General features: G+C 43.3%; 2 protein-coding genes across 2 annotated transcripts in view; one reads left to right on the forward strand and one right to left on the reverse strand.

Annotated features, from left to right (window-relative positions):
• The window catches only part of CMSS1 (cms1 ribosomal small subunit homolog), a 507,566-nt gene that overhangs the window by 84,943 nt on the left and 399,200 nt on the right, over positions 1-23,423 (forward strand). The gene's annotated exons all lie outside the window — the stretch shown is intronic.
• Positions 1-23,423, reverse strand: part of FILIP1L (filamin A interacting protein 1 like) — a 440,288-nt gene that overhangs the window by 70,537 nt on the left and 346,328 nt on the right. The window lies entirely within an intron of this gene.

A 23,423-nucleotide genomic window follows, 5' to 3' on the forward strand; every position in this document is an offset into this window, starting at 1 on the left:
AGGTAGATATGCAGTAGCCATGATGGGAAGAATGCACCTTTGCATCCACTGGCTGTGTTGTAGTTAGTCTGTCTATTGCAAGTGATTTTTCAATGTTCAGTCACTTTGGATAAACCATGCAGGCATTTGATTTCAGTCAAGTGTTATGTAAAATGGAAAACCAACTATGTTGAGTTAATAGTTAACATTTGTGTGGCATGGGTGGTTAAATCTACATGGGGAATTATTGGTTCTGCTCTGAAGGACAGATTTAACTGAGTGCCAAAGGTCAAAGATAGGGCCCGAGTCCAAAAGTGTTGTGTAACACTGCAGGCTGTCTTTTCATTTTACTATTTCCTTGCTTGTCTGTTTAAAGCATAATTCCACCTGGACTTGATATTGTAAGGTAGCAGTAGCCTTGCAAATTATATTAATCTATTCCACGTGCGTTTATTGTGAAATATTTATTATGTCTAATGGTTGAGGTTTAAGTTATGCTTCTTTTATAGGAGCCTGTAGGAACCACTGTGTCTATAGAACACAGCTTTACCTACCACAGGTAGTATGCTTGTAAACACTATCAATGCATCCTTCTACCTGTTCACATGGCCAATCATTCGGGAAGAAGAGTACCAGGATTCTGGCAGAAGGTTAATATTTTTTACTTCATATTCCCAGGTCAGCAGCAGCCCTCCCCGCAAAGGAGGTATAGGCACACAACAGTCCTGGACTCACAGAGGGTAAGCTTGTAGAGATTGGTAGGGGGAGTAGGCTTCACACCGATCTGCTGAAGGGATTTTTGTCATGCAGCCATCGAAAAATGGCAGACAAAATATAGCAAAAAATCCCAAAGGAAAAGACAACTAACCCTGTTCAGCTGCTTACAGGAGATGAATGTTTTATTGCCCCACGCCAAGTGTTATATAAAGAGAAATAGTAACTTTTCCCTTACAGAAACTTGCACTGCTATGGTGACAGGACCCTGGAGACATCTCCACATTGCATTGTGCCATCAGCAGTACTCACAAACCCTGGGTTGCAGCTCTTTTTCTAGTGTCAGCACTAATGTTTGTGACAACTCTCCCCACTATGTCTTTAGTATCTTCTCCAGCATCAGTGGCATGGCAGATGAACCAACTACCTATAATATTCCATGGCAGATCCCTGTAATCAACATCTGCTCTACATCTTCTTGACTGCAACACCCCATATCCACTATACATTCTCTGGCAGATAATACCATCCACGCTACCCAGTACACACTACATTTTCTGACAGCTCTCCCAACACCTTCCACAATGCATTCCCTAACCGCTCTCTCCCATATACATACTACAGTCTGCGTCTGTGGCAGCTCTTTCCTATGTCCACACTGCAGTCTGTGGCAGCTCTCCCTGTTGTCCACATTACAGTCAGTGGCAGCTCTTCCCCATGTCCACACTACAGTAGGTGGCAGCTCTTCCTTATGTTCACTCTACAGTAGATGGCAGCTCTTCCTCATATCCACACTATAATAGGTGGCAGCTGTTCCCCATGTCCACACTACAGTTTGTGGCAGCTCTTTCCCTATGTCCACACTACAGTAGGTGGCAGCTCTTCCTCTCATCCACACTACAATCTGTAGCAGCGCTTTCCCATGTCCACACTACAGTCTGTGGCAGCTCTTTCCCATATCCACACTAAAGTAGGTGGTAGCTCTTCCTTATGTCCACACTAGTCTGTGGCAGCTCTTCCCCATGTCCACACTTCAGTCTGTGGCAGCTCTTTCTTATGTCCACACTACAGTCTGTGGCAGCTATTTCCCATATCCACACTACATTAGGTGGTAGCTCTTCCTCGTGTCCACACTACAGGCTGTGGCAGCTCTTCCTCTTGTCTACACTACAGTCTGTGGCAGTTCTTCTCCATGTCCACACTACAGTCTGTGGCAGCTATTTCCCATATCCACGCTACAGTAGGTGGTAGCTCTTCCTCATGTCCACACTTCAGTCTGTGGCAGCTCTTCCTTATGTCCAGAATACACTCTGTGGCAGCTCTTCCTCATGTCCATACTTCAGTCTGTGGCAGCTCTTCCTCATGTCCATACTTCAGTCTGTGGCAGCTCTTCCTTATGTCCAGAATACAGTCTGTAGCAGCTCTTCCTCATGTCCACACTACAGTCTGTAGCAGCTCTCATCCACCATTCACAGAACTTTTTTCTTGAAACCCCCCCCCACCACACAATTTACAGTCCCTAGCAGCTTCCCTCACTAAACAGGAATAGTTGGTTAAAATAATTTTCTGTTTCTTCTTCTGCATTCATTACTGCTATTCTACATAGAATAATCTTCAGAAAGAATCACAAGTAAAAACTGTGTATTCAGCCAGTCACAACCCCTTACAAAACAGTTGGGACTGTTATAATGCTTCCTTTTCCTCAAAATAGATGAAAATGGGAAACTATTACAGTTTTTTCCACTAAAGGAGCCAGAAGCCCTAAATAAGGATCTGCATCGTATTGTGCCAGCTTGTATACTTCATGTGTTGGATTCCTCAGGTCACCTTGGGACAGGGAGTACACATGGGGTCATGTGTTGGGGGGGTAAGAGTACAGACGCGCCTTCTTCACCACATAAGCATTAGGTAGACCAGCCTACTAGTAAAACTACTCAGTGGCAGCTATCAGCAAATAGCTTTGATGACATCAGCTTTGTGTTTCCACTTTCTAATCTTATCTTGTAGAACATACTCCAAGCTGAGGCATTTTACAGCTTTCTTTGTTAATACTCTGTTATTGTCTATAGCAGTGGTAGTCAACTTGAAAATTAGAGGTCTCAGGTGACACTAAAGCCTAGTACACATCACTAGTTTTTTTTTCTGGTTGAACCAAAAAAACCTGACAGCTCCAGTCGGAGGTGCTGTACTAACAAATGGATGTTAGTGCAGCAATCTCCCCTGTGGTTCTTAGGTGTTCTGACAGGGGGATACCTGCTTGTTTTCCAGCTGCCATACACATGGGCTGCACGTCGGTTGTTTTTTATTGAACCGGCCGATGTCGCCCAACATTTGACCTATGTACACAAGGCTTTACAGAAGGCTGCACAATAGCAGTACGTTTTTGTGTGGTGTCGTGCATTTCGTTGAGTTAGGCAAGGCTGTACTGCACTTCGGTGCCTGAAAATTTCTGTCCTGCAGCGTAATACAATGCACCCTAAAGAGAGAGTTTGATCAGTGGATGCAATGAAAATTCTTAGAACTGGTGTCAGTTGACACAATAAAAAAAAAGCCCCAGCAATTAGTGTCAGGGACCACAATAATAACCCCCAGCATTGGTGCCAGTGGCTGCAATGAAAATTCCCAGCACTGGTGTCATTTGGCACAATAAAAAAGCCATAGCATTGGTGTCAGTGACCACAATAATAACCTACAGCATTGGCGTCAGCTACCTCAATAAAAAAACCCTGCACCAGTGTCAATGACCGCAATAATAACCTCCAGTATTGGTGTCAGTGACCACAATAATAGCCCCAGGCACTTATGTTAGTGGCAGCAATTATAACCCTCCCAGTGACTGCAGTAATATCCCCCATTATTGATGTCAGTTACTGCAGTAAAACCCCCTGGCATTGATGTCAGTGACAGCACTATGGGGCAGCTGCGGAGCGGATTGCACAGGGGGGTACTGTGCGTCTTTGGCTCCATTTCAGGTCCGAATTCAGCCAAAAATTCGGGCCTTATTCATCCCTGAAACAGAGAACAGGGACAAACCGTACCCCGCTGTCAGCTACATCTGTAGTAAGTGTGAACCCAGCCTCAGACTTCAGATAGGCCTCAATGAATGCACCTTCAGACCACAAATCATCCCCAAACACTGCACATCTGAAATTCAGGGTATTTATGTACCTGCTACAGACTTCAAACAAGAGGAGGAAGAGTGTGGGCGGCCTCCACACACTGAATGGAAAATGATTTTACTAACGTCAGTGGTTGGTGGGCCCTGTGCCAGGCTTTGTTCTTGATAGCCTAGTGTTGGGTGTTGCCCAACATTTTCTCTCATCTCCTCAGTACACTCCTCTTCCACACTCACTTTTGCACTTCCCACACCTCTCCTACCACTGTTCACCCTTGCATCTCCTGCAATTCTCTTCCACTGCTGCAATCCCTAAAATCTGTTCTTCTATTGCATCCCCCTTAGACCTGTACCACTACTACATGCCCCATATACCTCTTCCGCCACTGTACCCACCGCATACCTCCGTAACCACTTTACCCCACAGATACCTGTTGCAATACAGCAAACGCCAGCACACCTGTCCACTACACCACCCCTGTACACCTGTTCCACTACCACTTCAAAGTCAGTACACCCATTCCACCATTGCATACTTGGTTCACAACTGTACATCCTGTGCCTTCACATATGTTCACCACTATACCCCCTGCAAACATGTTCCACCACTGTACCCCCCTACACCCATGTTCCAACGTAATCATCTGAAGTGATGATTTAATGCGGCTGCATTTGTCCCTGGGGGTAGAAGATGGGCGATGCAGAGAGCCACCCACAGATTCATCTGAGAATTGCACGGTGGGCAAGGTGCCTTTGCCCAGCCATTTAAAGGAAAAAAAAAAATAGATGAGACCTTATGACCACTGCCCCGGCACCAGTGGGAGGAAGTGCAGGAAAGGCAGCAACCAATAGCAGTGGGTGCCAGTGAAAGAGGCATTGCGTGCCAGCCTGGGCACATGTGACTGGTGTTGCTGTACAGAGGAAAAAGTGGAACATTTTTATTTTTTATTGTTACTCTACAATGAAAAAGCAGAAAGTTAAAAGACATTTCTGAGAATCTCTGAAAGACCAGATTCAGAACACATCAGAGAACAACCCTGTTTAGCCATTAAACTGGAATTTTTTTTACATTGAAATGAAAACTTTATGAGATTATAGCCTGGTGTGTAATGTTCGTCAATCCTCGAAATAATAGTAAAAAAAAAAACTATGGCCACAACTGCAAAGAAGACGAGGCAATCATCGCCGCTATGCCTCCTACACTACTAAACAAAGCTTTGTTTCCCTAGCAACTAATAATAGGGTTTTGTGCTGTGTTACTTAAAAACAGAAGAGTGTAGTGATTTTGGTAAAGAAGGGGAACTTCAGAATTTTCTAATTACAGAGATGGAGAGAAGAGCAAAGCACTCAAACTTTTACTTACCCAGAAGGTTTTTTTTAGACTTTTCAGATTTGAAATTCGTTAAAAATAATTTCCCTTTTAAAGACGTGCAGCCATGCAGTCCTGCAATATAATATTTTTTTTTTTACTACGTAATAGTAAAGATGTTCATAGATGACACCCTGGAAACATTTTCACTGGCAAGTGTGTCGGAAGATGATGTTATTTAAAAGTACAAGGCTTAATAGTAGTTACAGTAGTAAAAATTAATTGCTTGCCTTAAGTATTTTTTCACATCCAGTGGTTGGCCACGTTGCCTCCATAGCCTTAGAACTCTATTTAAAGGCATATTAACAAATATGGAAGATGAAAGCCATTGCTCTTAAAAACTTAATTGATTAAAGCCTAAGGCCAGCCATAGATGGAGTGATTTTTTTTCCCTCCATCAACACAGATAGTGTTGACAGGGGAATCTCTCCCGTGGAGTCATTCTGTTCTCTTGGTGGGAGAGCAAGGGAAGCCATGTAATCGCATGTAAAATACAGCAGGCTGGTTGTACCCAAGTTGATCAATGAATCAACTTGGGTACATTCAGCCTGCCCATACATGGTTCCAATCTCAGCCGGTTCCTGCTGAACCTGCTAAAATTCAAATATCATATGGCCAGCTTAATTTCACCTTTTTCCAGAAAATAGCCCATCCAGTCAACGGGCCCCATTAGATTAAAAAAAAAAAGTGCAGTTTTGTAATTCATTCATATTATTGTCCTACCTGTGGACCATTTGTCCCCACCAGAAGCCTGGCCAAAAAATTCCCAGTTATCAGTAACCGTGTGCCTTGTTGCTAGGACACCCTCGGCATTAGAGAAGTGAAAACCAATGGAGTCCAAATGACCTACAGGTATGGCAATAACATTAATGAACATTTTGCAAAGCTACACAGCTTTTTTTACTGCCTATTAGTGGCCCCTTGATTTCGTAGGCTTTTTTCTCAAAACATTGAACTTAGCCGTAAATTTACAGGATCCTTAATGGTCATTCTTTGACCAGTACTACAGAACAACATCTTCCATACCCGAGAATACACTTTGAGCTGGAAACATGCTGGACTGGCACCTGCTCTGCTACCCTGTGCATGTGAGTGGGATTTTGATGTAATGTTAGATCCAAATTGCCTTAATGTTTATCTTGCTAAGGAGAAAATCTGTCTGCCTCCGAGTCCTGCAGTAATTCTGAGCCCTTGAAGTTACATAATGGCCCCTTGTCAGAATGGACAGATCTCCAGAGGAAGGCACTGCACCAGCCAGGCGTTTCTTCAGCAGTTGACGCCTGTCTGGATAAACCCTACAGTAGAGCCCTTTTTATGTAAAACTATGGTCCTATTAAACTAGGAAAGGAAATTAGTAAATCCTCATTCTTCCACCTGAGGAATTTAGTGAGAATGCTGTAACTCACTCCTCCAACAAAATATATATTCATTAATTTTGTCCTGATGACAGTCTTATGGTAACATTTTGTTTGCAGACCTAGCAGATGAGGCCCTGCAGTGTCTATCCTTGGCGCAGAGTAAAGCAGCATACTACTAACTAACATGCTCCACTGTTCCATGACCCTAGTTCTCTATATGTTCTAGCCACAATAAAGAGATTTCAGTTTAAAACTTAAATCCAGTAAATTTAGGAATACAGCAATTATTGAAAATTAGTCTCATTTAAAAGATCATTCATTTTTTTATGCAACTAGTGAAAGTATCCAAATCTCTTTTTGTTTCAGTCTGTAGCAATCCTTTGTGTAGAGCAGGGGTCTCAAACTGGCGGCCCTCCAGCTGTTGTGAAACTACAAACCCCATGAGGCATTGCAAGGCTGACAGTTACAAGCATGACTCCCTCAGACAGAGGCATGATGGGACTTGTAGTTCCACAACAGCTGGAGGGCCACCAGTTTGGGACCCCTGGTGTAGAGGCACTTAGAGAGGAGGAAGGGACAGGACTAATGGCCAATCAGGTGTGCTGAATGTAGTTCAGCTGACAAGGAACATGCTGATAGGAGGAGAAAGCAGAGGGATGGTCTGCTTTTGACTCTTCACTGTCCAGTCGCAGGCTTGGGGCAAGGGAGGTGACCTAGTTGGACTACCTAACTGTGGTAAGAAACTTCAGGTCATCAGCCTGGCAGTGTTGTGGGTAGGGCTGTGTAAATTTCGGGATGTGATCAAAGAAAAATTTAAAGCATTTTACAGGTAAAACATCTACCATCTTTCTGTTTCAGGAGTGTATTTAGCTCTTTGCCTGAAAACATAGAATCTTGGCCACTTGCATGTAACACATGCTTACTAGCCCATGAAGTCCAGCCCCATCTTCCACACAGCTGATTTTTCACAAGGCTCCTAATCTTCTATACCCCCATCATGTGTTCAGGAGCAAGCTGTCACTTCCTGATCACTTTCAGCCAGTCCTCTATTGTGCATGTATGAGATCATGGACTGCAGATTTCTGTAGCCTCCTGAGATGTGTGATGTCCCAAGAGGCAGCGGGTGGGTTAAGAGTGTGTCATCCTCACCTAGACAGGGATTGAGTAGTGGGACTGAGCACCACCAAAAAAGAGGTACTCACTGGATGAGAAAAAAAAAAGCCTGCAAGTTTGTATCAAGCTGGTGGTGGGGGTATGGAGTGGTTGGGTAGGGATAGAAGGAAGTTCATGATGTTGAGAATTGTCTTTTTTTATTTATTTATTTTTTTATTACAGATCTGCTTTGACTTTTCTTACAGCAACAAATTTGGTTAAGTGGTGTCTTGCAGCACCATGGTCTTCAGCAGGAATCTTTCTTCATTGTGCTGCAGGCTATCAATTTTTATGGTGCTGGGGAGGGATGAGCTTGGGTTTGGTCTGATTTTGGGTTCACACTGAACTGGGAAGTAAGCTGGAATTCCCAGCAACAATGTTCTCTCCAGCATTTTAGGTGTAGCTCCCAGGCTGGCTCCTACGATGTGCTCAGTACCTGTCTGTAAACCTACTGCATGCTGTACTACCCAGGACCAAGGATCAACTCCAGTTTGATCTGAACTTGGATTCAGACCAAAACCAGAACGAAGCTCCCATCCCCACACACTGCTGTCTAATCAACTGTGGCTAGAGCATTCCCCTTCCTGCGGCTGCACATACGCAAAGGAGCGGGAATGAACCATTGCTATGACTGTGTGGTCATATCACAAGAATCCCTTCTTCTTTGCGTATGTGCAGCTGCAAAGTGGGGAATGCCATGGGCCACGGTTGATTAGACAGCAGTGTGTGGGGATGGGAGCTTCGTTCTGGTTTTGGTCTGAACCCAAGTTCAGACCAAACTGGAGCTGATCCTTGGTCCTGGGTAGTACAGCATGCAATAGGTTTACAGACAGGTACTGAGCACATTGTTGGAGCCAGCCTGGGAGCTACACCTGGAGAGAACATTGTTACTCATGGGACAGTTTGTAAGGTTACCTTGTGCAGAGGAAGAAAGGCAGGGAATACAGGTAATAGTACACACATCATTCCCGTAATTAGACTTCTAATGTTTTTCCACATGTGGCTATGTTTTAGACACCTGTAATGTTGGACAGTTCTTTGATATAACCTTCTCCTTCGAGAGACTCAATTTGCATTACAAGACTGTGGTAACGATGCGCTCTCTTTAGATCGCTTGGAGTAGGGTACAAATGTCACACCTGATTGTTTTTAGGGTGTTGTGAGCACTTATAATCGGCTCCGTTGGAGAACATTAGCAGTTTTGGAAAATAACCACCTTTTTTGATGTTTGGCATCAGCCCTGTATATTCCTAAACGCATTTGTTACACAGTAACTGGCTTGTAAAGTGGGGGAGCATCAGAGATTGAATATGAGCCACATGATATGGATATTACAGTAGGAGATATCAAGCTTTGCATTCCTGCAATTTTCTTTTTTTTCATCCTTTTCCAAGTAAAGCTATCATGTTGCTTATCTAATAATCTTCTCCAGATGTATGTACCTGTTCTCCAGATTGGATGCAGCGATGAACCAATAATGCTGTGACTTGGGATAGGGAGCCCTCAATAAACATGGCTCTTGCTCATACGGAACACTAATCCTATAACTGCACTTCTATTTAATCTGGAGAGATTTTAATGACAGCTGAATCTTGGATTTATTATGCTAAACCAAAAATGTGTTTGGTCTGTTTTGTTCCATTACAAAATAGAGATGAGGTAGTGTGTTCTGGTTTTTGTAACATTTTTTTCTACATTAAACTGTGTCTAAATTTAAAGTGTGCATGTCCCCCCTATGCCTATAACAAGATCTATGTATACGATCTATGTCTTATACATGGATCAGTGTGAATTCTGTAATGTGTTTTGACAGACTTTGGGTCTCCCTCGGATCTACAACATAATAAAAAGGGCTGTACTTGTTTTGCGATTTAAACAATCCTCTCTGTTTAGTATAGACAATTAGTATACCGGATTCGGGTTTTTATACAGTTACTCGGTTACGGTAACTCAGCCCCCGCTCTGTTGATTACCTTTTTCCTGCATGTTGGTAGGTAGGCAGTTTAACCAGAATAGCATCCCCTAACAGAAACATCTTGCCAATCATGGTGTTATCTTTTGTTTAGCAGTTAAAAAAATATACTGTATACAGTGCCTTGAAAAAGTATTTATACCCCTTGAAATTTTCCACATTTTGTCATGTTACAATCAAAAACTTAAATGTATTTTATTGGGATTTTATGTGATAGACCAACACAAAGTGACACATAATTGTGAAGTGGAAGGAAAATGATAAATGGTTTTCAACATTTTTACAGCTGCAAGTCTTTTTGGGGATGTCTCTACCAGCTTTGCGCATCTAGAGAGTGAAATTTTTGCCCATTTTTCTTTGCAAAATAGCTCAAGCTCTGTCAGATTGCATGGAGAGCATCTGTGAACAGCAATTTTCAAGTCTTGCCACAGATTTTCAATTGGATTTAGGTCTGGACTTTGACTGAGCCATTCTAGCACATGAATATGCTTTGATCTAAACCATTCCATATGTAGCTCTGGCTGTATGTTTAGGGTCGTTGTCATGCTGGAAGGTGAACCTCCAAACCAGTCTCAAGTCTTTTGCAGACTCAGACTCTTAACAGGTTTTCTTCTAAGATTGCCCTGTATTTGGCTCCATCCATCTTCCCATCAATTCTGAACAGCTTCCCTGTACCTGCTAAAAAAAAGCATTCCCCACAACATGAAACTGCCACCACCATGTTTCACAGTGGGGATGGTGTGTTCAGGGTGAGGTGCAGTTTTTATGCCAAAAAGTCAAATTTTGGTCTCAACTGACCAGATAACCTTCTTCCACATGTTTGCTGTGTCCCCAACATGGCTTCTCGCAAACTGCAACCAGGACTTTTTATGGCTTTCCTTCAACAATGGATTTCTTCTTATCACTCTTCCATAAAGGCCAGATTTGTGGAGTGCATGACTTATAGTTGTCCTGTGGACAGATTCTCCCACCTGAGCTGTGGATCTCTGCAAGCTCCTCCAGAGTTACCATGGGCCTCTTGGCTGCTTCTCTGATTAATGCTCTCCTTGCCCGACCTGTCAGTTTAGGTGGACAGCCATGTCTTCGTAGGTTTGCAGTTGTGCCATACTCTTTCCATTTTTGGATGAGGGAGTGCTCCGTGAGATGTTCAAAGATTGGAATTTTTTTTTAACCTAACTTTGCATTCTTCAACTTCTTCAACTTTATCCCTGACCTGTCTGGTGTGTTCCTTGGCCTTCATGATGCTGTTTGTTCACTAAGGTTCTCTAATGCCGCGTACACACGACCGGACTTTCCGGCAAACTAGGTCCGACGGTCTTCCCGACGGACTTTCGGCAGAGTTCTGATGGACTTTCAGAACAAATGGACTTGGACACACACGAACGGACTAAGTCCAGTCAAAAGTCAGTTCGTTTTGTACGTGATGATGTAAACGGGACAAAAAAAGGAAGTTCAATAGCCAGTAGCCAATAGCTTCCTTTGCGTCGTATTTGGTCCGTCGGACCAGCACACAGACGAACGGTTTTCCCGATTTTTAGGCCGTCTGACAGATTTGAAACATGTTCTATTTCTAGGTCTGTCTGATTATTTTCCCCAAAAAACGATCGGACTAGCCCACACACGATCGGATTGTCCGATGGACTAATCCCGTCGGACCTAGTTTGCTGGAAAGTCCGGTCGTGTGTACGTGGCATAAAGAAACCTCTGAGGGATTCACAGAACAGCTGTATTTATACTGAGATTAAATTAAAAAAAAATTTAATGGACTGTATTTACCAATTAGGTGACTTCTGAAGGCAGTTGGTTCCACTAGATTTTAGTTAGGGGTATCAGAGTAAAGGGGCTGAATACAAATTTTTTTTTTAGGTACACCTTTTTTTTTAGGTACACCTTGCTAGTACCGGGTTGGACCCCCTTTTGCCTTCAGAACTGCCTTAATTCTTCTTGGCATACAGTAGATGTAACAAGGTGTTTGAAACATTCCTCAGAGATTTTGGTCCATATTGACATGATACCATCACGCAGTCGCTGCATATTTGCCGGCTACACATCCCAAAGGTGCTCTATTGGATTGAGATCTGGTGACTGTGGAAGCCATTGGGGTACAGTGACCTCATTGTCATGTTTAAGAAACCAGTTTGAGATGATCTGAGCTTTGTGACATGGTGCATTATCCTGCTGGAAGTGGCCATCAGAAAATAGGTACACTCTCATAAAGGGATGGACATGGTAAGCTACAATACTCAGGTAGGCCGTGGTGTTTAAACGATGCTCAATTGATACTAGGAAGGCCCAAAGTGTGCCAAGGAAATATCCCCCACAATATTACACCACCACCAGCCTGAACCTTTGATACAAGAAAGACAAAAACAGAACATTCCATAGCTCAACTCACCAGCCAGTCTGCCAACTGACCAAACTAACCTGTCCAACAGTCTGCGTTAAAAACAGGGGTTTAGTTAGCATGCATTTGCAAACGCATGCATAAGCTGCAAGGCCTCTTCATGGCACCCTGTGTATGCTTGCAGTCCTAACGCTAATGAATGTATAACCGTCTCCACAATGGAAGCACATGCATTAAATGAATAGATGAGGGCCAGGTGGGCCTGGAGGCAGCCCAATCCTCCTTAAAGGCTTATAAATTCATTAGTATTAGGACTGCAAGCATACACAGGGTGCTGTGAAGAGGCCTTGCAGCTTATGCATGCGTTTGCAAATGCGTGTTAACTAAACCCCTGTTTTTAACGCAGACTGTTGGACAGGTTAATTTGGTCTGTTGGCAGACTGGTTGGTGAGTTGAGCTATGGAATGTTCTGTTTTTGTCTTTCATGTGTTTGACCTTCCATGTGCTCCTTGCTGTGAAGGCCAGTTATAGGTGGGGGCAGGGGCCTTTTGATTTGTAACCTTTGATACAAGACAGAATGGATCCATGCTTTCATGTTGTTTATGCCAAACTCTGACCCTACCATCTGAATGTCACAGCTGAAATCGAGAATCAGATCAGGCAACATTTTTCCAATCTTCTATTGCCCAATTTTGGTGAACCTGTGTGAATTGTAGTCTCAGTTTCCTGTTCTTAGCTGACAGGAGTGGCACCCTGTGTGGTCTTCTGCTGCTGAAGCCCATCTGCTTCAAGGTTTGATGCGTTGTGCATTCAGAGATGGTATTCTGCATACCTTGGTTTGTAACAAGTGGTTATTTGAGGTACTGTTGCCTTTCTATCACTTCGGACCAGTCTGCCCATTCTCCTCTGACCACTGACCTCAACAAGGCATTTTCGTCCACACAACTGTCGCTCACTGGATATTTTCTCTTTTTGGTTCTTTGTAAACCCTAGAGATGGTTGTGTGTGAAAGCGTCTGGTATTGATGTGGTTAAAGGAGAAGTAGGGCCAAACCTCTTTTGGCTCTACTTCTCTTGTGGGTCACAGGAGTGCACTTTGGTCTGCGATTTACGCCCGCTCCCAGACAAATCTGAGCTTGGCCTTAATGCCGATGGATGTCTTCCGTTGTCTGGCAGTGCCATTATTCACAGCAAAACTGTGATTTTGTTGCATGATTGTGCTTAAAATGTTAGTATCGTGCTGCAGTCCTGTCCCTTGTAGGGGTACGACATGTCAGATGGCAAGCTGCCCAGATGAAAATTCTATATGACTAACTGATAGAAACCAGCTTGAATTTAATAATTGTGTACTTTAAATTGTCCTTCTGGTGATCGCTTACAGATGATACATAACTGAGACGTTACATCACTCCTCTTAGATTTGCTACTTATAGTGATATATTTACTTGTAACTGTACATTGTGATAAAGCTCTGTGCAAAGCTTTTATTTTTTAATGTCCCAGTTGAAATGACATCATATGGTTCTATAGACAATGAGTTGTTCTATGTGTAGTGTTCAGAGATCATGCCTAGAGTTGGCTGGGACTTCATTGCAGTGTACAGCACTTTACTCCGATGTGAATATACAATGCATTCATAAAGTATTCAGTCTCCCCTTTACTTTTTTTAAATTTTGTTATGTTGCAGCCTGATACAGTTGCTCAAATTAATTTTTTCCTCATCAATCTACGCTCCTTACCCCATAATGACAAAGCGAAAACAGGATTTTATAAATGTCTGTGAAAAACTAAAATATCACATGTACTTAAGGATTAAAACCCTTTACTCAGTACTTTATTGAAGCATCTTTTGGCAGCAATTACAGCCTTAAGTCTTTTTGGGTATAACGTGACACTTGGATTGGGGGATTTTCTGCCATTCTTCTTTGTAAATCCTCTCAAGCTCAGTCAGGTTGGATGAGAATTGTCGGTGGTCAGCCATTTTCAGGTCTCTTCGGAGATGTTTAATAGGGTTCAAGTCATGGCTTGGGGCGGAGCGACGTGCTGACATCACCATCTCCCTTGTGTCCCGGAAGAACGGGTTTGTTTGGTTGTGTGTTGGCCGACACACCAAACTTAAGGCGTATTAATCTACACATTGTTGTAGGTGCATTTTATTTTATTAAACAAACAAAGGATTTTACACTATGTGGAGTTTTCTGTCTATTTGTTGAAACTTCATATCCAATTCACCGAGTGATATTTGAAATGCGGATGAGTGTTGTGATGTGGATAAAGGCTCGGGCAGGGTTATAAGCCACAAGCGCAGATTGACCCCCTGTAATAAGGGGTCTATAGGAGCTGGTAAGCATTTTTTTCAGCTTTTGGTGGAGGCACTGCGGCACAAGGTGATGGATGGTGGAGATTGACACAAAGACGTTTTAGACCTACTGTCATAATATTTGCACATTCACCTGTGGACAATTTGTTTATTTTTAACTTTTTTTTTTTTATCGTGAATATGTAGCACGATTCTATTTATTTTTATTTTTATTCAAGTCAAGGCTCTGTCTGGACCACTCTAGGACATTCACAGAGTTGTCCCTAAGCCACTCCTGTGTTTTCTTGGCTGTGTGCTTAGTATCTTTGTCATGTTGGAAGATGAACCTTCAGTCCAGTCTGAAATACTGAGCACTATAGAACAGGTTTTCATTGAGCAGATCTCTGTTCTTTGCTCCATTCAAATTTCCCTCAACCCCGATCAGTCTCCCAGTCCCTGCTGCTGAAAAACAACCCACAGCATGATGCTGCCACCACCATGCCTCACTGTTGGGATGGTATTGGGCAGGTGATGAGGAGTTCCTGGTTTCCTCCAGACATAATGTTTAGAGTTGAGGCCAAACAGTTCAATCTTGGTTTCATCAGTCCTTCAGGTGCTATTTTGCAAATTTCAAGTGGGTTTTCACGTGTTTTGCACTGAGGAGAGGCTTCTGTCTATCCACTCTGTCATAAAGCCCAGATCAGTGGATGGCTGCAGTGATGGTTGTCCTGGAACTTTATCCCATCCCCATACAGGATCTCTGGAGCTCAGTCAAAGTGACCATCAGGTTCTTGGTCACCTCTCTTACTAAGGCCCTCCTCCCCCGATTGCTCGGTTTGGCCAGGTGACAAGAACTTGGATAAGTCCTGGTTGTGCCAAACTTCTTCCATTTGAGAATTATGGAGGCCACTGTGCTCTTGGGAACCTTTAGTGCAGCAGAAATGTTTTTGTAGCCTTCCCCAGATCTGTGCCTTGTAATAATCCTCGTGGTTTTTGCTCTGATACAGTATGCATTGTCAGCTGTGAGGCCTATTATAGAGAGGTGTGTGCCTCTCCAAACCTGGTCCACAGGTGGACTGGACTCCAAACAAGGTGTAGAGACATCTTAGCTTCAATCAAGAAAAATGGGAGGCACCTGAGCTAAATTTCAAGTGTTGTTGCAAAGGGTCTGAATACATATGCTAATGTGATAATTCAGTTTTTCCTTTTTCCTACATTTGCAAACATTGCTAAAATTCTGTTTTCACTTTGTCATTATGGAGTACTGAGTGTAGAATAATGACAAAAATAATTTATTTAAACAACTGTAGTACCTGGCTAAGACATAACACAATTGAAAAAAGTGTAGGGGACCTGAATACTTTATGAATGCATTTTATTGTGCATTTAGAATTTAAAGCTGGAGTTTAGCTAAAAAAACGAAATCACTGCAGCAGTGCTGGTCCTCTTCCTGTCTTTGAACTTTTAGCACTGCGCTGGTTAACAGCTTCAGGCAGGACAACAGTACAGATGGTCCAAGAAGATGTCCCACCATTCCTCAGTCACAGGATTCCCTTTCCTCATTCACAGATTGTGCTACAAGCTGTGTAATCAATTAACTTTTCTCAATGGAGGAGGAGGGAGGGAACATGTCCTGAAGACCTGAAGCTGGTAACCATTGCATTGTCTTCAGTGCAGGTGTTGTGAGTCTCATCAATACAAGTGATGTGACTAAAGCTGTAGGGATTTTTATAGGTTAAAGTGGTTGTAAACCCAATGTGAAAAAAAACTACCACCTGCAAGACAAAGGCATAATGAGCTAGTATGCATAGCATACTAGCTCATTAAGTAATACTCACCTGAAATCGAAGCCCTCGCTGCGGTGCCCGTACACAGCACCGGCCGGTGACATCACTCCCGGGGGTTACTTCCGGGTATCGTGGCTCCGGCGCTGTAATTGGCCGGGGCCGCGTTGACGTCATGACGCATGCACGCGGGAGCTGCCGGTAACGGCAAAGTCTAACTGAAGCAATGGCACGTACATGCCATTACTTCAGTTTGCTTCATTGCGCATGTGCCAATGACGTCGGCACATGCAAATACAGGGGATATCTCCTAAACCGTGCAGGTTTAGGAGATGTCCTGGGTAGCTACAGATAAGCCTTATTATAGGCTTACCGGTAGCAAAAAGTGGTCTGTAAGGGTTTACAACCACTTTAAAATTCAGCTTTAAAGCTAGCCAGAATAGTAAATGCTGAATAAATCCACCCTTGAAGCTGTTAGAGGAAAATTCGAAATCCCCCTTTATAATTTCTTGCTTGTGACCCTCTTGCCTTCCATTTAGGCATTCTGTGGTGCATATGATCCCCAGAGATAACATCAGAGAAACATCAAGCAACTAGTGCTATGTTTCTGTAGTGTGATGCAATACCAGCTGCCCAAACTACAACCCCAGCACTTGTAATGGCTTTTCCATTCAAAGACAGGCTAAAAGAAGGAACAAGGATGTACACATCTTGAGTTCCAACAATATGCTCAGAGCTGTCTGCATTCTGATGTTTCATGGTGACAATGAGGGGAAACCACCTCATTGATATGATGGACAGCCCAGCCATTGGTTGTCTGCCATATTTTATGATGTTGTGTTATGAAAAAAGAGGGCAAAAATATACACCGATTAGCTATAACTTTATGGCCATTGACTGTTTAAGTGAATAACATTAAATATCTCATTACAATGGCATCTGAAAGTCGGTGGGATATATCATGCAGAAAGTAAACATGTTGTCCCTAAAGTTGTGTATTGAAAGCAGAAAAATTGGGCATCTACCCACTGATTATCAATGCATTTTATCTTGTCACTTAGGTAAATACCAAAAAGTGGCCATACACTGTTCCGTTGTTTGGTTACTGATAAAGCAAAATTCACTTAGTGGGTAGCCTTGTCTACCTCCTGTTGCCCAAAATTCTATGAAGGAGCCAGACAGAAAAATGTATGGCTGTTCATTGGCTACATCCAGTCAGATACACAGATGCAGCCTCTGATCAGGTATTCTGATAGCCGGTGCCAACGGATGTCATAATATAATAGCCTAGCAGGGGGATTGTATATAACAGATGTCCATCTCTGTTATATTGCATGGATGGAGGAATATTAGATTGGTCAATTTAAGGCTGCTGGTGTCCTTAGTGGCCATTAATGTTTGCAAAATGGAAGGCCATGTATCCTAGGTCCTAAGTACCACACTACAATGTTCTCAGAAAGGAAGGTTGTCCAAAATCCAGCTTCAAGAAGCTGAAGTCCTACCTGTAAGCAGGCCCACTGTCAGAAATCATGGTGCCCTGTACAGTCTAACTGATGGGGCCTCCCCTTTGACCCTGGCCCCACCTCCAAACAAAATGCATTGCACACCCAGCAATGCATATTTGCAGCGTGTGGGCATTAAAGCCCAGCTTTTTGCCTCCGCACATATGTGTTTCTGGGGCGTGAAGGGGTAAAGGGGAGTGGTTGGGTGGCAGTAAATTCACAGCTCTGCTACACCTTTTTACTACCCCCCCTTCCCCAAACTCAAGTGTAAATTAGCATCCCGCTGCGCTTATGATAATCAAAATGACGATAATAGGAGGAGTATGTGGAAACAGTTATTAACGTCGCTCACACAGCTGAACTGTGTACTTTTGCCCCAAAAAAGAATATAAAGTCCTTCCTTTTGCGCTCACCTCCTGGGCCCCTCTGTTTACCTGATGAGGCCCAGGAAAACATAATTATACACCCCCCTAAGCAAGTAGGAAGGGGGGATGTATTTTAGTAAGTACTATTTTTTTTTTTTTTTTTTTTAATTAGCAGAACTGAACTGTAAAGCTGCCCGGGCCCCCCTGTTGAGCTGAAGGGCCTGGGCCCAGTACAACATGCCTGTTGTACTGCCTTATCAGTGGCCCTGCCTGTAAGCACTTAAAAAAACCTGGATGAAACTGGCTACAACAGGTATATAAAATCAGATTAAAATGAATGTACTTTCTGACATTAGCAGCATATCTTGATTAAAACGCAAGGCCATCTAAATCAAATTATAGGTCGGGTTCTATCACATTAGTAACACCTAAAGAATTAGGAGTTTTATGTTAAAGGGGTTGTAAACCCTTGTGTTTTTTTTTGTTTTTTTTTAAATAAACATATCATACTTGCCTCCCCTGTGCAATTCGTTTTGCACAGTGTGTTCCCGAACCTCGTCTTCTGGGGTGTCCCGGCAGCGCTTGCGGCTCCTCCTCGCATCGGTAAACCCCCTGGGAGAAGTCCTCTCCCTGGGGTTTACTTTGCGTGCGCGCTTCTGAGTCCAGCATTTGCGTGCATAGACAAATAATGCTGGCCTCTGCCCCGCCCCCTGGTGCCTGCGTCATTGGATTTGATTGCCAGCAGCGGGAGCCAATGGGATGCATTAAGGTAAAAAAACTTCTGACACTGACCGGCCCCTCAACCCCCCCATTTTACTCACCTGAGCCCGTTCGTTCCCTCGGCGGAGACGCACTCACCTTCTCTGCCCGGGGTTTTCGGCTCATGATTGGATAGATTGATAGCAGTGCAGCCATTGGCTCCCGCTGCTGTAAATCAAATCCAATGATGCGGGCGCTGGGGGGCGGGGCCGAGTCCAGCATTCTGTGTCTATGCATGGAAATGCTGGACTCACTTCTCCCAGGGGGTTTACCGATGTGAGGAGGAGCCGCAAGCGCCGCTGGGGGACCCCAGAAGACGAGGTTCGGGGCCACACTGTGCAAAACTATGCACAGTGGAGGTAAGTATGATATGTTTGTTATTTAACAGAGGTTTACAATCACTTTAATTTGTGTCCCAACTTTTTTTTGAACTGGAATATATAGTAGCTTTGTTCTTCTCAAAGTGTTGGTGCAGTATGCCAGAGTTATTGAGGACAGGGCTCACGATTTATGGTAGAACGCTATTATGGGAAGATTAGCTTGTTCTTGGCATAGTTAGTGGGCACTAGAAAGCGTACCACCTGATGAAGGTGTCCTTTTATTTAAGTTCCCAGGACATTTTGAAAAAGGCAGTGGATTTATTGGACTCTCTTGCAAAGGATAGTGCTGGAATTTTGGAAATATACACAAGGAATCAAATCCACAGAACCAATTATGAGTTTGTGGACAAAGTCCTCGTCAAGGCTACAGAAGCATTCAATGCACACAGGGCATTGTAGTAACATTGCAGAGGCATGTACATAAGCTAACATTCCATAAAAGTACTGTATTTATTGAAAATCGGGTGCAAATAGCGTGCCTGTTATATGGCAATACTTCAATTTTAGTTGACTCAAGGGGACGGGGAGGGGGGTGGGACGAGCACCGTCAGATTACATACAGTGAGAATCTCCTGTTTACTTGGCGGCCTCTGTAATAGGAAGTCCTGTCTCCTGGGCCACCATTGGACCACTGTTCTGTCCATCATAGGAGATTCTCACTGTATGTATTATGTCGGCACTAGTCCCCCCCTCTAGGCTGCAGATGGGCATCAATCAGGCTGCACTGATGGCAGTGGTGAGGCTGCTGCATTGATGGCAATGGTGAGGCTGCTGCATTGATGGCAGTGGTGAGGCTGCTGCATTGATGGGACTTTTGAGGCTGCAGATGGGCATTGATCTTGCTGCATTGATGGCAATGGTGAGGCTGAAGATGGGCACTGACCCTTATTTTGCTTCAAAGATCCTTATTTAAAAATTTTAAAAAGTTTTTTTCCTGAAACTATCCTCTTAAAATGAATGTGTGTGTTATACGCCAATAAATACGGTAATTCTTGGTCCCTGGGAATAATCGTGACTTTGTAGCCAACAGGGCACAGGTCAAGTGTTCTGGGTTTAATATCCATGAGGGATACTTTTTGAGCAGATCTTACTATTTCCCCCAATTGGTCTTCTCACTGTGCTTTCTTTCGCAATCCAAATGTTAAAGTCAGACTATATTAGTGACAGAGTTGGTGTATCTAGGACTGTGGTTTGACATGCAAAATCGTGTGTAGCGGGGACTGATGGAGAAGGTTCTGTGTATGCTGCAAAGCACTGCATACTCTTTTGGTGTTCTATTAATTTGGGAAGTAAATAATGTCTAAGGCAAATGTTATGATGATGGTATACAACTCAACAAAGTTTATACCACCAGTGTACAGTATACCAAGTTCTCAAATAACCAGACTTATACATTTACAAAAGGTTTTCCTAGGTCCAAGCAGTGTTTGTGATGGCGTCAGTGACATCTCTTCCAGTAAATGGTCGTCCTTTGTTTTGTAGCTTTGCGTTGCTGAAATTTTATCAGCTGTTTCCAGTGAAGGGACCACCTGCTCACATTATTGCCACAGTCCCTTTCTGCAGAGAGCGTTGTAGTTGGTTGTTTTGGCAATTGTTTCACAATAAATATGAGCTCATTTATTGTAAGAGAGGACTTGTTTCATATCGTGTACATGCTGGTGTTGCTGTATAGGCTGACGTCTTCTCATTTGGGAGAACAGGTGTATGACTTCATAGTTCAGCGCTAGAGCTGTGTAAAGAAAGAGGTGCTTTACAGAGTGCACTTAACAGTTTCTGGTGAGTCCTCTTTGGCTAGAAACATAGTCGTATATGATTTGGATAGTGTTCTACAGCTCTTCTTACTCTAAATCCACCTTCTTAAAGAATCAGGAATCTCAGCTTTTACCATGTTTTCCCCTTTTTTCCCAAAGACAAATGCAGGAAGAAAATGCACAACACTCAAGCGGTTCCGTCACAACTAGCTACTATGTTAAAGCAGTATGAAAGGAGTTGTAAAGGCGCAAGGATGTTTATCTTCATGCATTCTATGCATGAAGATAAAAAACCTTTTGTGTCTGAATGGACACACGGAGCTCTGACGCGGCTCGGGTGCCCCCATAGTGAGCTGCTGGCTGGGGGGGGGACTCGATAGGAGGGAGGGGCTAGGAGCAGCAAAGAGAGACCCGAGAAGAGGAGGATCTGGGCTGCTTTGTGCAAAACCAACTGCATAAAGGAGGTAAGTGTGGTGGTGGTGGTGGTGTGAGTACACTGATTTATGTTGGCAGCTCCTTATTTGATACAATTATTATTGTGGTTTTGCGCATTAGTTTTCACTTATTTTGTCTCCATCGAACATTTGTTGTCGGACTTTCCACCAACAAATGTTGGCTAGCAGGTTCTCAAATTTTCCGCCAACAAATTTTGTTGTCGGGCTTTCCGATCGTGTGTACACAAGTTCTTCGGACAAAAGTCCACGCATGCTCGGAATCAATGCTCACCAAATACAACATTAGCAGAAGAAGCCCAAAGGGTGGCGCATGACTATTGAACTTCCTTTTTATTGGCTCACTGTACGTCTTGTACGTCACTACGTTCGCAATTGTTGGCCAACATTTGTGTGATCGTGCGTATGCAAGACAAGTTTGGGCCAACAACCTTCGGACAAAGATCCACGGTTTTGTTGTCGGAAAATCCGATCGTGTGTACGGGGCATTAAACAATAAGTACTTTGCTGCCAGGTGAAAATAAAGGTAAAAACCTAAAAATGAAAACTAACCAACTATGAAATAAAACTTATCAATCCACACTTAAGGTTTGGTAATCAGTATTATACTACATTTTTGTTTTTGGGTTTAATACCGCTTTAAAACTTAACATTTTTTACATTTTACATATGGTTTCTAGCCTATTGTGTACCTTCTCAGAGTGTCATACATTAACTGGGTTCTTGCAGAACTTTTTTTTTTGCCCTGGTTGCCATACAGATGTAAGGTCTGCAGCAGCGTGGAGGAAGTCTTGTATGGCCACAATTCTTTAAAATGTCTCTGAAGTCATCGAAAAGCTGCCAAGGTGCCAGTAGTATATCCCAGCCAGCACCCCCATATTTTTTACCTTGGAAGTCGCACATTCCTGAAGAACTCTTGTAAGACAATGTCCACCATGCAAAATTTTTGAAAGTATGGGCTCCTTGGTGGTTGTATGCTCTCCCCACCCTGCACCCAACCAGCCTGGGCACTTTATAATTTCTATGGATATGACCCAAGTCTGTAGTACCTCCCCTAATTGCCCCCCATGCTCCCCCCCCCTTTTTGTTTTCGTCCTGTTTTCTCTCTCTCTACCTTCCTCGTCAGTCCACCCCTCAGGTTTCCCTACGACATAACCCTGAGCCATGGCTTTGGTAACTTATGTGGACCCACAGCCCTCGTCGTGTGGTCATCTAGTGTTTAAATGAATGCTGCACAAGACTTCACTCATGTTTGCATGACTTGTTTCTCATTGTCTAATTGTGTAGGTGATTCGCTGTATTATTACCTTTTGAGCGCAACAATAAAAATGATTGTACCGGAAAATGTCCACCAGATACAACAATAAAGATTGTAAACCCACCCCCTCCTGCCTCCTCCGCCTTGCTATTTACCCTTTACAGTAAATGGCGGTGGGGGGTTGGTTCTAGGTAATTGACCACAGGAGCTGATCCAAATTAGTATATTGTCCTGGGATTGAGGGCTCTAAGGTAATGTTGCCCCATTTTTGGTGTCAGTTTGAGGAATAATGCCCCACTGTTGGCGTCGGTGGGAGAAATGTTGCCCCATTGCTGATGTCAGTAGCAGGAATTCTGCTCTATTGTTGGTGTAAGTGGGGGGAAAACTGCCTCAAGGGCCGGAGAAAGGTAAGCAAAGGGCCGCAGTTTGGAGACGACTGCTCTACAACCTATTTTAGTTAAGTTTAATGTTTACTCTTAATATCTCAAGATTTTTTATAAATGTTTATTTTTTTCTCTTTCGATGTTCTGAATTTAAAAATGCTCAAATACTTTAGTCTGTTGTTGTGGAAACACTGTGGTGGGGACTTTGTTTAAACTGGTCCAGCTTCCTATATCTTTATTATTTCATGTTGGCAGCCAAGTGTCTAGTCAGACGAAGCTGTCCAGCTGCATTAGATCATTTCCTTTGTTGTGTGAGCAGTTAATAGCCGAGTAGCGTTTTATTTTTTCTTCATATGTCGTGTTTCAGGAAAACTGCAATGTTGTGTTGTATGGAAAGATTGTTTCTGTGTGTCTTTAGAGCTTATCCATACTCAATGTATCTTAAAATGTCACTTTTATAAGTACTTGTGTAATACATAATAACATGG

Source organism: Aquarana catesbeiana, linkage group LG02, assembly GCF_042186555.1.
Source record: "Aquarana catesbeiana isolate 2022-GZ linkage group LG02, ASM4218655v1, whole genome shotgun sequence".
Lineage (NCBI taxonomy): Eukaryota > Metazoa > Chordata > Amphibia > Anura > Ranidae > Aquarana > Aquarana catesbeiana.